This window comes from Lissotriton helveticus, chromosome 10 (assembly GCF_964261635.1).
Source record: "Lissotriton helveticus chromosome 10, aLisHel1.1, whole genome shotgun sequence".
In the NCBI taxonomy this organism is placed as follows: domain Eukaryota; kingdom Metazoa; phylum Chordata; class Amphibia; order Caudata; family Salamandridae; genus Lissotriton; species Lissotriton helveticus.
In genome coordinates, this window is record NC_136071.1 from 867160398 (window position 1) to 867173136 (window position 12739).

General features: G+C 47.2%; 1 protein-coding gene across 1 annotated transcript in view; it reads right to left on the bottom strand.

Annotated features, from left to right (window-relative positions):
• The window catches only part of DNAH11 (dynein axonemal heavy chain 11), a 3642058-nt gene that overhangs the window by 552505 nt on the left and 3076814 nt on the right, over positions 1-12739 (bottom strand). The gene's annotated exons all lie outside the window — the stretch shown is intronic.

Below are 12739 nucleotides of genomic sequence, written 5' to 3' on the forward strand. Positions count from 1 at the left end.
TAGAAATTGTCCCCATAATCTGTAATTGAATACCTCTGTGTGAGAGGGCCGACGGGGGCACAGAGACGCAACCCCTTCCTTTCTGTCCTGCAAGACACCGAAGCAATGCTGAACATACTGGAATGCCGGGATGCAAGAGTTAACCCTGCCTGCTGCCTCTTGAATACAGGAACATGTGACCCACGGAAGCAACTCCAAACAATGGGAAACTGCGTGGGCGGGGGCTCCACTCCAAAAGGACGTCCCCGCGAACCCGGAAGACGCGCTGCGAAGCCCGGAGGAAAAGGAGCAGAGGAGCCGAGATGCCGTGCTACACCAGCCAGGAACCGCAACCAGAGAAGAACCGGAGACCCTAGACGACCACGAACCCCAAGGCCCGGGAGAAGACGAAGGACCCGAGGTGTGGTCGGACGAGTGGTGGATACCCCCGGAGGGCGCGGGAGAGCCGCCGCGGTTCAGGAGAACTGCAGCTGATGCGGTAAGCGACTTGGGGAAGAGAGAAGGGAGGGAGTAAAGAGAGGGAGAAGGGAGAAAATGAGGGGAATGTACGGAGGGGACACTACAAGCACCATTGTTTGTGCCGGTTTTACCTCCTTGACTCGAACCCTCACGATCAACCCCGCCCTGCACACAATGAACCCGCACTTATAAATGAATCCCCTTTCCATAACGCGAACAGTGTTTCAAGAGTCCTGGAGACACGGGGTCAGACAACCCATTCCATGACTCTTGATTTCTTTTGGTTATTTACTTTCCTCATTTCCATTCACATTTAAAAGCCTGCATGCCTATATACCACAAGAGAGAAGGGCTCTATCCTGCCAGGAGTAATAACGAATCAGAGTAACTTACCGTGCCTTTGTTGTTCTCTCCTCTCATTTGCGAGCCTTCCAGGACAACCACCAGCATGAAGAACGCCCAGAGAAAAAAGGAGAGACAACAGTTGCGGCCACCAAAGGACGGAGACAACCCAATCCTCCCTCGGAGAAGTTCTTCTGTGTTGGACTTTTAAATAAATCATACCATCATTGAGCCCATACTTCGGCCTCCTTGTTTTTTCTTCCGCCCGTCCCTCTCACACTCTGGTTATAAGAACAATCCAAACCAATGAATCCTTAAAAAAGGGAATGAGAACCCAACTATTCAGAGGACACTTCCTCCTCGAGTCAGCATAATCTTTGAGAGTTATCCAGATTCGAACAACTTATGTGTCAGACATTTTTCAAGCATCACTACCCTAGATATAAATCTGTGAAAATATATGCATGAAGCAGTCAAACACATAAAATGTATACTTACAATCCATATTGAGGGACATCTACATTGAAATGGGGTGACATTATACTCACAGTACAGTTTTAGGGAAAGTACATAGCCCTGGGTACCTGGCTGACAGGAATCCAGGGTAAACTCAGTCAAAGAGCATCAACATCAGGCAACACGTGGGGGCAACCATGCAAAAAGGGGCACTTTCCTACACAACCCTCCCCCCAAACGAAAGAGGATGAGACATTCCTTTCCCTAGAAAAGTCTTCTATGTCTAAGTGGAAGAACCTGGAAAGTCCATCGGCATTGGCATGGGCAGTCCCAGGTCTATGGTGTGCTGTAAAGTCAGTTTCCTGTAGGGAGATGGACCACCTCAAAAGTTTTGGATTTTCACCTTTTATTTGCATTAGCCATTTGAGAGGTCTGTGGTCAGTTTGAACAGTGAAGTGAGTACCAAACAAGTATGGTCTCAACTTTTTCAGGGACAAACCACAACAAAGCCCTCCCTCTCGATGGCACTCCAACGCTCCTCCTTGGGGAGTAACCTTCTGCTCATAAAAGCAAAAGGCTGTACTTGGTCTGGGATAGGACCACTCCTATCACTATCTCAGAGGCATCAGTCTGCACAATGAACTGCTTGGTGTAGTCTGGAGCTTTGAGAATTGGTGCTGAGCATATTGCCTCTTTCAGGATGTCAAAAGCCTTTTTACAGCTAACTGTCCAGTTAGCCTTTTTGGGCATCTTTTTGGAGGTGAGTTCTGTGAGGGGTGCCACAATGGATCTATAACCTTTCACAAACCTTCTGCAGTACCCAGTCAAGCCAAGGTATGCCCTGACTTGGGTCTGGGTTGTTGGAACCTCCAAGTACAGGATAGACTGGATCTTGGGCTGTAGGGGTTGCACTTGGCCTCCATCAACCAGGTGGCCCAAGTATACACCTGTGCCCTGCCCTATCTGGCATTTGGATGATCAGGTATTGAGAATGCTTTTTTTTCTTTGGCTCCTAGGGCCCTGCCATTCTGCCAGTACCCTGCAGATAAGTAACTGACACTAAGGAATGTGGCTGCACCCAATATATCTATCAAATCATCTGCCCTTGGGATAGGGGGAGCATCTGTCTTGACGACAGAATTGTAGTAGACACAAAACCTCATTTATATCTTTCTGTGGATAAGGTTTGGGGACTAAGACCACTGGGCTGGCCCAAGGACTCTCAGGGGGTTCATTAACCCCTAAAGACTGTTGATAGATTTTGTTTTTGATTGGGACACTGTTCCCAGTGTCCACATCATGGGTACACTAGTGGGGACCTGCTTGTGCCCAGGTCCACCAAGTAGGTGACCTCACTTTTCTAAGATAGGGTAAGGGCCAATTCATTTGTCCTGGAGGGCCCTTGATTCCACAGGTTTAAAAACCCACACCTTTTGCCCTGGTTGGAATTCCACCAGTACAGATTTTTGGACGTACCAGTGCTTCTGGAGCTCCTGGTTGGCCTCAAGATTCTTGAAAACTTGTTTTATGTACTCTGCCATTCTGGACCTTAGGCTTATTACATAGTCCACAATATACTGTTTGGGTTCCTGGAGAATCTTCTCTCAAAACCTCTTTAACAAGACAGAGTGGTCGTCTAACAGGATGGCCAAACAGAAATTCAAAGGGGGAAAACCCTGCCTCGTTCTGAGGTACCTAACTGTAGGAAAAACACAAGCATGGTAAGAGGGCATCCTATCTCCTTTTGAGTTTTTAGGGAGCCCCATGATCATACCCCTCAAGGGCTTGTTAAACCATTCAACAAGATCATTGGTTTGTGAATAATAGGGCATAGTAAACTTGTACTGCACTCCACACTCATTCCACATGTGTTTGAGGTATGCAGACATGAAGTTTGACTCTCTATCTGATAGCACCTCCTTAGGAAACCCTACCCTGGTGAAGGCACCAATGAGGGCCTTGGCTACTGCAGGAGCTGTGGTAGTCCTAAGCAGAATTGCTTCAGGATACCTAGTGGCATGATCCACTACCACCAGTATAAACGTGTTTCATGAGGCTGTGGGAGGTTGAAGTGGACCGACTATGTCCACACCTATCCTTTCAAAGGAAACCCCAACCACTGGTAGTGGAATTAAGGGGGCCTTTGGATGTCCACCTGTTTTGCTACTCGCTTGTCAGGTGACACAGGAGTTGACAAACTCCTTTCTGGGACATCTGGGGCCAGTAAAAGTGCTAACTATCCTGTCCATGTCATGGTCTGGCCATGCCCACGGTAAATACTTCTTTGAGTTGGGAAGCCACACAGTTAAAGTGGCAAAATCAACTTTACCCTCAGTGACTAGAACTGCTTCAATGTGGATCCTGATTTGCTCTGGGCACACTGTTGATCCCAACTGGAGATTGGCTAAATCAGTACTAACTGGAGGAGGACTAGGGGGCTTCTTGTCGGGACAAGTAGCATCTCCTTTTAATTGTCCCAACTTCTCACAGTTGAAACACCAGGCCTTCTGGGATCAATATTTTTTCCTTGTACCTACCATTGGACTGGAAAGAGTTTTGTGATCCACCCCTCTGAACAGGTTTTTGGGGTCATTCTGAAGACTCTTGGTTTTTGTCTTTGGGGCTCTCACCCCCTTTACCCTGGGGAGGGTTGGTAACCCTTTTCTTTTGGTCACCCCCAGTGGCTGTTTTTGTTACCCTAGTTTTGACCCAGTGGTCTGCCTTCTTTCCCAATTCTTGTGGAGAAATTAGACCTGGATGTACCAGATTTTGATGCAACTCCTCATTAGTGCAATTACTCAAAATATGTTCCAAAGGCTTACAGAGTCAAAAGATTGTCAAGGCCATTGAAATCATGCACTTTATTTCCAGTTATCCATCCATCTAGTGTCTTAACTGAGTAGTCAACTAAGTCAGCCCAGGACTGGATCTGGGTTTTGTGAGCCCCTCTGAATCATATTCTATATTCCTCAGTTGTGACCTAAAGCCCTCAATCAGAGTGTTCTTCATGAGATCATAAGCCCCAGCAACTGCTCCTGTAGTTACCAGTTCCCAAAGGACAGCCCGTGTGGCTTCCTCACTTTTCTCATTTCACAAGGCCTCTCAAAAGCTGTGAACCATTTGGTGATGGCACCACTTTCTTCAAATTTGGGGACAATCCCTTTGGAGATTTTGGGATCATAAGATTGCTCTCTGTCCCTATTTATTAAGTTGCTGCTACCATTAATGGGAGCTAAGCCCATCTTGGCTCTTTCTTTTTATTGAGCCTGGAGTCTGGTCTCTAGGTCTAATCATTTGGTCAACCTCACTAAGAGGCTGGTCTCCTCACTGAGGCTGTCCTCAATGGTCTCAGACGTACCTGACCCCCTCTGTGGGATTAAGGTGCTGTGGGCAGTATTCTTGGAGTCAGGGGCACAGGAACCCTGTTCACCCTAGGAAGTGAGGGGGTTTGGAAGTTATCCTCATCCCCCTCCATCCTCTTCCCCATCTCAGAGGTCTTCACCTTGCTCAGAGGGGTGGTCCTTAGCAAACCCTGCCAACAGCTCTTGGCGCTTTTGTTTGGAGGGATGGAACCACATGGTAATGTCTTTAAGTTTACATAGAGACCTTAATTCCCTGAATTCAAGGTGGAGGTAGGGTTGAGGTGTATCTTCTCAACCATGTTTTCTATGTCATTGGGCAAGTTTGCACTAACAGTTGGGTTCTTATTAAGAAACATTCTAGAAAAAAAGAGTATAAACCCTCTTGACCCTAACTATGGTTAGTTTTTATTTTTGTAAAATTCTAAAGGGACTTATCCAAGGCCCTAACAAAACTTTTAGGAATTAGAAAAAATGGTCAATTCACAAAAATCAGACGTCTAAAGGCAATTTAGGAGTTATGTCGCGTGATCAGGTGTTGACCAAGTCAGTCCAACAAACGCAAAGTCGTAGACCCCACCGCTGACCCCCCAATGTAGGAAGCTGGCTCTGTATATACTATACCAAAGTAAGGTATACTGATCACAGAGTCCAGTCGATCCCCAAAGGCTTACAGAGGCAAAAGTAATAATACCTCACTATTTGTGGTAGTGTTGGTGAGCAGTAAGGCTTTATCAGAGGGTGGTGTTAAGTAAGCATGGGCGAATTTTGCGAATTTGCAATTCGCGGATTTGCGAATTCGCGATCCGCAAAATTTGTGGATTTGTGCGAATTTGCAGATTTTTATATTTTTGCGTGTTCGCGGGGCGCTTTGCGTGTTCGCGGGGCGTTTTGGCATGTTTGTGGGGCGCTTTGCGTGTTCGCGGGTTTTTTTTGCACGAGACCGTGATGCGCCCTCTGGTTCATCACTGCCACCCTCTCGTTTTTTATGCCCTTCTGCCCTCTGTACCACTCGTTTTTGTGCCTTTCTGCCCTCTGCCCCACTCGTGTTTGTGCCCTTTTGCCCTCTGCCCCACTCGTTTTTGTGGTCTTCTGCCCTCTGCCCCAATCGTTTCTGCCCTTTGTCCCACTCGTTTTTGTGCTCTTATGCCCTCTGCCCAACTCGTTTTTGTGGTCTTCTGCCCTCTGCCCCACTCGTTTCTGCCCTCTTTCCCACTCGTTTTTGTGCTCTTCTGCCCTCTGCCCAACTCGTTTTTGTGGTCTTCTGCCCTCTGCCCCACTCGTTTCTGCCCTCTGTCCCACTCGTTTTTGTGGTCTTCTGCCCTCTGCCCCAATCGTTTCTGCCCTCTGTCCCACTCGTTTTTGTGCTCTTGTGCCCTCTGCCCAACTCGTTTGTGTGGTCTTCTGCCCTCTGCCCCACTCGTTTCTGCACTCTGTCCCACTCGTTTTTGTGCTCTTCTGCCCTCTGCCCAACTCGTTTTTGTGGTCTTCTGCCCCACTCGTTTCTGCCCTCTGTCCCACTCGTTTTTGTGGTCTTCTGCCCTCTGCCCCAATCGTTTCTGCCCTCTGTCCCACTTGTTTTTGTGGTCTTCTGCCCTCTGCCCCATTCGGGGGGGGGGGGTCTTCTGTGCGAGTTCAAGTGCCTCTTGTGTGTATAAATGGTCAGAAAACAATCAGAGCAGCAGATGAAGAGAAAGAAGCTCCTGGTCACAGGAACAGCACGGGGATTGCGCTCGTGAAAGTTAAGGATGCAAAGGCCTCTATCCAGCATCACAGCTGATTTTTGACGGTAGATTTGGGAAGGAAGCACACCTGCCCAGCCTCCTCAACGCTCACGATTGTTTTTGGGCTGATGAATGCGTCACTGAATTGAGCTTCAACTAGCTCCAGCGACCATGTGTGTGTTACTATGCAATCGCGTCCAAGGGCGCAGGGGTCCCTTGAGTGAGCTGTCCATCATAGTGGGTAAATGGCGGGAAGACTGTGCACACCGCGAGTGTGTGGGCGGGGATTCCATGCGAGTTCACATGCCTCTTGTGTGTATAAAAGGTCAGAGAAAGATCAGAGCAGCAGATGAAGAGAAAGAAGCTCCTGGTCACAGGAACAGCACGGGGATTGCGCTTGTGAAAGTTAAGGATGCAAAGGCCTCTATCCAGCATCACAGCTGATTTCCGACGGTAGATTTGGGAAGGAAGCACACCTGCCCAGCCTCCTCAACGCTCACGATTGTTTTTGGGCTGATGAATGCGTCACTGAATTGAGCTTCAACTAGTTCCAGCGACCATGTGTGTGTTACTATGAAATCGCACCGATGTGCGCAGGGGTCCCTTGAGTGAGCTGTCCATCATCCCGTAACAATTTTAGGATGGCGCCGGCAAGCTGCCAGCGCCATCATAAAATAGGTACTAAATTAGCTTAATCAGGAAGCACTAATAGATAAAAATAAAGCAGGTGCTCGAGCCCCTGCTTTATTTTATCTATTAATGCTTCCTGTTGAAGCTAACTTAGGAACTATTTTAGGATGGCGCTGGCAGCTTGCCGGCGCCATACTAAAATAGTTACAACAACTTCAAGCTTGAAGGCTTGAACTTTTGCCCCCCGGATCTGCAGCTCGCGGATTTGCCAATTTTCCGTAAATTCGCGTGAGTTCGCGGATTGCAAATTTACCGAAAATCCGCAAAATCCGCGAGCGGAACGGATTTTGTGCTCATGCTTAGTGTTAAGCATTTATTGTACACACTCAAGCAAGAAAGGATATCACACACTCAAAGATTGAACTCCGACCTATTTTTTGTGTCAAAAGATATTTCTTTGTTGTATTTTATTTTTAGAATCAAGCCAGACTTGGTGCAGATAGGTAAAATAATATTTTTCTCATATGGTAGAGTTGAATGTAGTTAAATGAAGTTACAGGTAGGTCAAATGTTCAGAAGCAGTTGAAAGTACTTTTTAGTTACTTTGTGATTACTTTTTAAGTTACTTTTCAGATTACTTTTTCTACTCAGTGTAATATACATAGATATCACACTGGGACATTTCCTGGATAAAAGGAGAGTAAAACAGTTTTTATCAAAACACAGTTTCTTAGGTTTCCATACAAAACACCCTCCACACTTAGACGTTTTTCAGAGGAAACAGTCAATGCAATCGTATGGAGGAAAACAGGGTTATCGTTTTGCAGGTAAGTAAATGGTCTTGAGGCTTGAGTTTCTGGGGTTTGAACAAGGGTTCCACCTGGGTCAAGGATGCACTCCAAGAGCACCTGCAGAGGCACTAATGTGGCCAGGTGCAGAGTGCTGAGGCCCAACTGTGTCCAAAGGGGGATAGAGGGCCTTTGGTTGGTGGCAGCTCACAAGCAGGCAACAAGGTTGAGAGAGCAAAGCTCCTGGAGTTAAGCTCAGAGTTAGAGGGGGTTCAAGTTAGCACACAAAGTGCACCCACCGCGGCACATGGGTGGTGGGATGCCGGGTGCTGTTTTAGCATCCGGTGGCCTGTTGTTTCAATTGGGATTCTCAGGTTTTCGACAAACACTGCAGGCTCGGGGATGAAGATCTTCTGGAGGGGACCACCAGTTGAAGAGGTAAGTTGGGATGTCAAGGGATGCTGGGACACCATCAGTTGGGCTACCTAAGACAATGGGGCATCAGGTGCAGCAGTCTCTTTTGGCGTCAGGTTTTCCTTACCGGCTCCGGTTGCAGTCGGGTGATCCTCCAAAAAGGGGCTGCAGGCGTCATTGGGAGACTTTAGGTAGGTAAGGTATCACCAGATTCCAGGTCAGGATCATTTGGCAGACCTCCTCGTGGCATTGGGCCACTCAAACTCGGGCCGTGGGTGTTGAGTGCAAAGAGGTGCAGACTTGCGGATTTGGCCTGAGCCAGAGATTATTGGTGAGCAAATCCGGTGCTCACGGGAGACAAAGTCTTTTCAGTGAAGGCAGTGCAGGTCCTCCAGGCCATGTGGGGGCTGCTGGCTGCAGGACACGCTGGGATTTTGCTGGAGCAAATCGAGGTTGTGACAGGCCAATAGGGCTGGGCCCAAGTTAGTTTGAGTCCTCCTCTTCTTTCTTCACCACTTCTCTTTGGTCCTTCTTCTTCTCTCTTCTTGTCTGAGGAGGCAAGGTTTGGGCTTGCCCCTAAATACTAGATTTAGGGGCGCTTCAGGTAGGTTCATGTTGGGACCAACGGGTCCCTTCCTTGGGGTGGGTACACCTCCTATTATGCCACCCATCAGTGGGAGGAGGGCATAAGCCTCACTCTGGTTGGCTGGGTTCCCCATCTTCAAGATGGCAGGGACTGAGAGTCAAGGCCGGACTGGCCATAGCAGGCACCGGGCGTTGCCCCGGTGGGCCGCCATGGTGTGGGCCAGGTGCCTGCAATATCGGCCACCAGTTTGACAAGATTGGCCAAAACCAGCCCTTGCCATCATCTAGGTCGCACCCCCTACCACCCCCGGGCTGACCAAGCAGTTTGCCAGGGCCGGTTTTGGCTCCCAGTCCAGCCCTGCTGATAGTTGTGTTTCACCTCGACTCCCCCACCAGAGGGTTGGGGTTGGCAAAGGTGGACACACCTCTCCTCCTATCTTGGTTTTCCCGCCGATTCTCCAGCCCAAAGTGGGGATCAGAATCGGTGGGGACCAGTTGCTGGGAGCAGCAAAGGGCTGGGTCAGCTCACAAAGGTGGCAAGCGTGTGCAACTTCCCCTTCATAGACCCTGCCCATCCTGGAGGAGGAGGCTTGGGACCTCTGTCCAGAACATGCTTTGTATCCAGACCCTGAGAATGGGCGACTCTCAACCCAGGGGTCCAGAAACATGTCTTGGGTGGCAGCTGGCGAGTAGCCAGTCAGCCAAGACACTAGAGTTAGGTCATTTTTCAGGTGGCATCTCTAAGATGACCTCTGAGTGCATTTTTCATTTAATTCCACACTGGCATCAGTGTAGGTTTAATGTGCTGAGAAGTTTGATACCAAACTTCCCAGATTTCATTAAAGTCATTATGGTGTTGTAGTATAGACTTAGAATCTGTAGGGATACAGAGTTCATGCACTTGTACCCTCACCAATGGCACAGTGCACCCAGCTAGAGGGGTGGCTGACCTATGCCATAGGCAGTGGGTTGTAGGCATGGCACAAAGGGATGTGTGCCATGTTAACTCTTCACTTTTTTTTGCACCAAAACATGCAACCTGCCACAGCAGTGTGTGTGTGTGTTAAGGTACAGGACCTCAAATGGTGGCACAATAAGTGCTACAGCCATTAGAGGCCTTATCTACTCACAGAGCCCCTGGTACCTATGGTACCTTTTACAAGGGACTTACATGTGGCCAGAGAGATGTCAATTTGGGGGTACACTGTATACTTTTAGGGAAAGGACATAGGCCCTTGGTACCTGGTTGGCAGGAACCCAGGGAACACTCAGTCAGAGAGGATCAATATCAGGCAAAAAGTAGGGGGCAACCATGCAAAAAGGGCACTTTCCTACATCACCTGCTTCCAATCAACGGTTAGTGCTTATTAAATGTAAATTGATACTTGTATAGCGCACTACTCACCCGCAAGGGTCTCAAGGCGCTTGTACGAATACCGCTGTGGAACCCATCCTGGCTTTCCCTGTGAGGTGTCCACTCCTGGGCACCCCCAAGGTGGAGGCCAGGCATCCTTAGCGTTGTGGGGGCCGTTGTGGAGATTAAGCAAGCTATTGCCCAGAGTTGCAGAGTGGGACCCCATGATTGGAATAGGCACCGAGGCGAGAATTATCAGGTCCGTGGAATTTTGAGCCCAAGACCCGCCGAGGCGGGGAATTGAACCCTGGTCCCTGGCTAGACCTCTGCATCAGGGTCTGCCGCTCTAACCATTGAGCCACATTAAATGTAACAAGGCAACCCAATTTTATTCTATGGGAGAGGTACGGCTCACAGTAGTGAAACATGAATTTAGGAGTTCTTCTCTACAAGGACATATAAAACTTAAAAGTACATGTTCAACCTTTTCACTATGATGCATATTGTCCTATGGCCTACTAAAGGCCTACAATAAAAGTGGAGTTTCAGGCTTGGCAAGGGGATTTAACTGCGAACTCCAAATGGTGGTTTAAAACTGTATTCAGGCTGCAATGGCAGGCCTGGGAATTATGTTAAGAGGCTACTTAATTGGGTGACACAATAAGAGCTGAAGGCCCACTAGTAACCTTCAATTTACAGGTGCTGGGTAAATGGTATACCACTCTATAAGGTACTTATAAGTGCATTAAATATGCCAATCTGATGTAAGCCAATCTTCCCATATTTAAGGACCAGAGCACAAGCACTGTAACACTGGTTAGCAGTGGTGGAGGTTATAGAATCCTATGATCAACAACATGATTTAGGCAAAAATAGGAGGGGTGAAGACAAATGTTTAAGGGTGTCCCTGCAGACAGAGCCAAGTCCAACAATACTGATCTTTCTTTATATATTTTTCTGTGCACTTACTCCAACAAACCCCCAAACGAATATTGCAACTCCTCCAACCTATTGCTCCACTTTCTATGTAAAGTGTTATATTAGCAACAGACCTGGTTCTCACTACATAAACTAACAACTGCTCAAATAATCAATTAACAATAGCAATATTTCCGAGAGGGAGAGCACTCCCCGGTAGTCAGTGACTTAGATTGATTAGGGCGCTATGACTCCATCCTATTGATGAAGCGGAAATCGCATTTTATTTTTAGGGGTGCATTATAATCACACGTGTGGAGCGCACCCGCATATAATCCTTTGTCATATTTAGAGTCTTGAAATGCAATAACTTGAAACGTGATTTATTTAGGCCATTGAATCGTAACATATATAATTAGCATAGAAAGTAAATGTAACTAGCAGAAAATATTAATGTAAGACATAGTGTCGTGCAAAGGACAATCATTCATCCATTTGATGTGTTCATTCATTTCGTTGTTTACATGTAGGTAGAAATATTAACTGAAAGTGCCTTATTTTTAAACAATTTCATAACGCTTATATGTCATTTCAATGATAGCCAAAATTGTAGGCAGTCGTGGCTCCTGGAGGGAGTGCTGCGGGCGGTGAGGTGGGGCAGAGGGGGAGCAGGGTGGGGGGTAGTAAAGTACGGCATAACGGCCGAACAGCGGTAAGTAAACAAATAAATAAATAAAACAAAGTTTGTTGCGCGCGCTGCACGCATTTGGCAATGCAGCGTGCGCAATGAAATTCGTTTTATTGATTTATTTGTTTACTTACCTCTGTTTGGCCGTATGCCGTAGTTTACTACCCCCACCCTGCTCCTCCCCCACCCCGCAGCGCTCCCTCCAGGAGCCGCTACTGATTGTAGGGCTGAAATGCATTTTCCCTGGAAATTCTTGCTTTAGAATTAATAGTGAACTTCATGTGTGCTGTGAAATCTTCTCTTTCTCATTTTGTTTTGCAGGGTAAAGAAGCACTCTTGTTAGCTAGAGTAATGTCTTTGTTTTACTAGTCAGGCAAGGAGAGAAAAGCTACATTATAAAGTGTTGGATGGTTAAAGGAAGGATATAGCGTTTCACACAGAAGAGGGCTTGTGAACCAATGTCAAGTGTATTGGAGGAGAAGAACACCACTGTCCCATGGAAAGTTACCTTTAGAGCAGTAACAAGAGCAGATGGCGTGAACTGAAAAGGATTCTGGGAAACCTCTCCTTATTATTGGATTGTTGGGAGTTGGAAAACCACCCACTTCTCTTCCTGCCTTCGGAGAGAGCACCTTAGAGCTACCTTTGTCTTGATAGCTTTAAGCTATCAAACCATCAATGGTGTAGGAATACTCCACATGCTGACACCTTCTAGTCCTTCTCTGGAAATGCACAAGTAGGGATGTCATCTTAGCATTATTGTAGGGACAGATTAATGTTTTATATGTATCAACCCTCAATGCAGGGGAATTTGGACTTATGGTTTCTGATCCTTTGCATCATATTTCTCGAACTCATTGTTTTCTTCATGCTGCATCGATTACATTGGATGCACAGATTTGGCTATGTATTTTTATATACTCTCGACTTGAAGTGTCTTTATGTCCAGTTATTTTTGGCTTTGTAATAAACTAACCTTACGTAGTTGTCTGTAAGTTACTATGTGTCCAGAGAAATTCTTG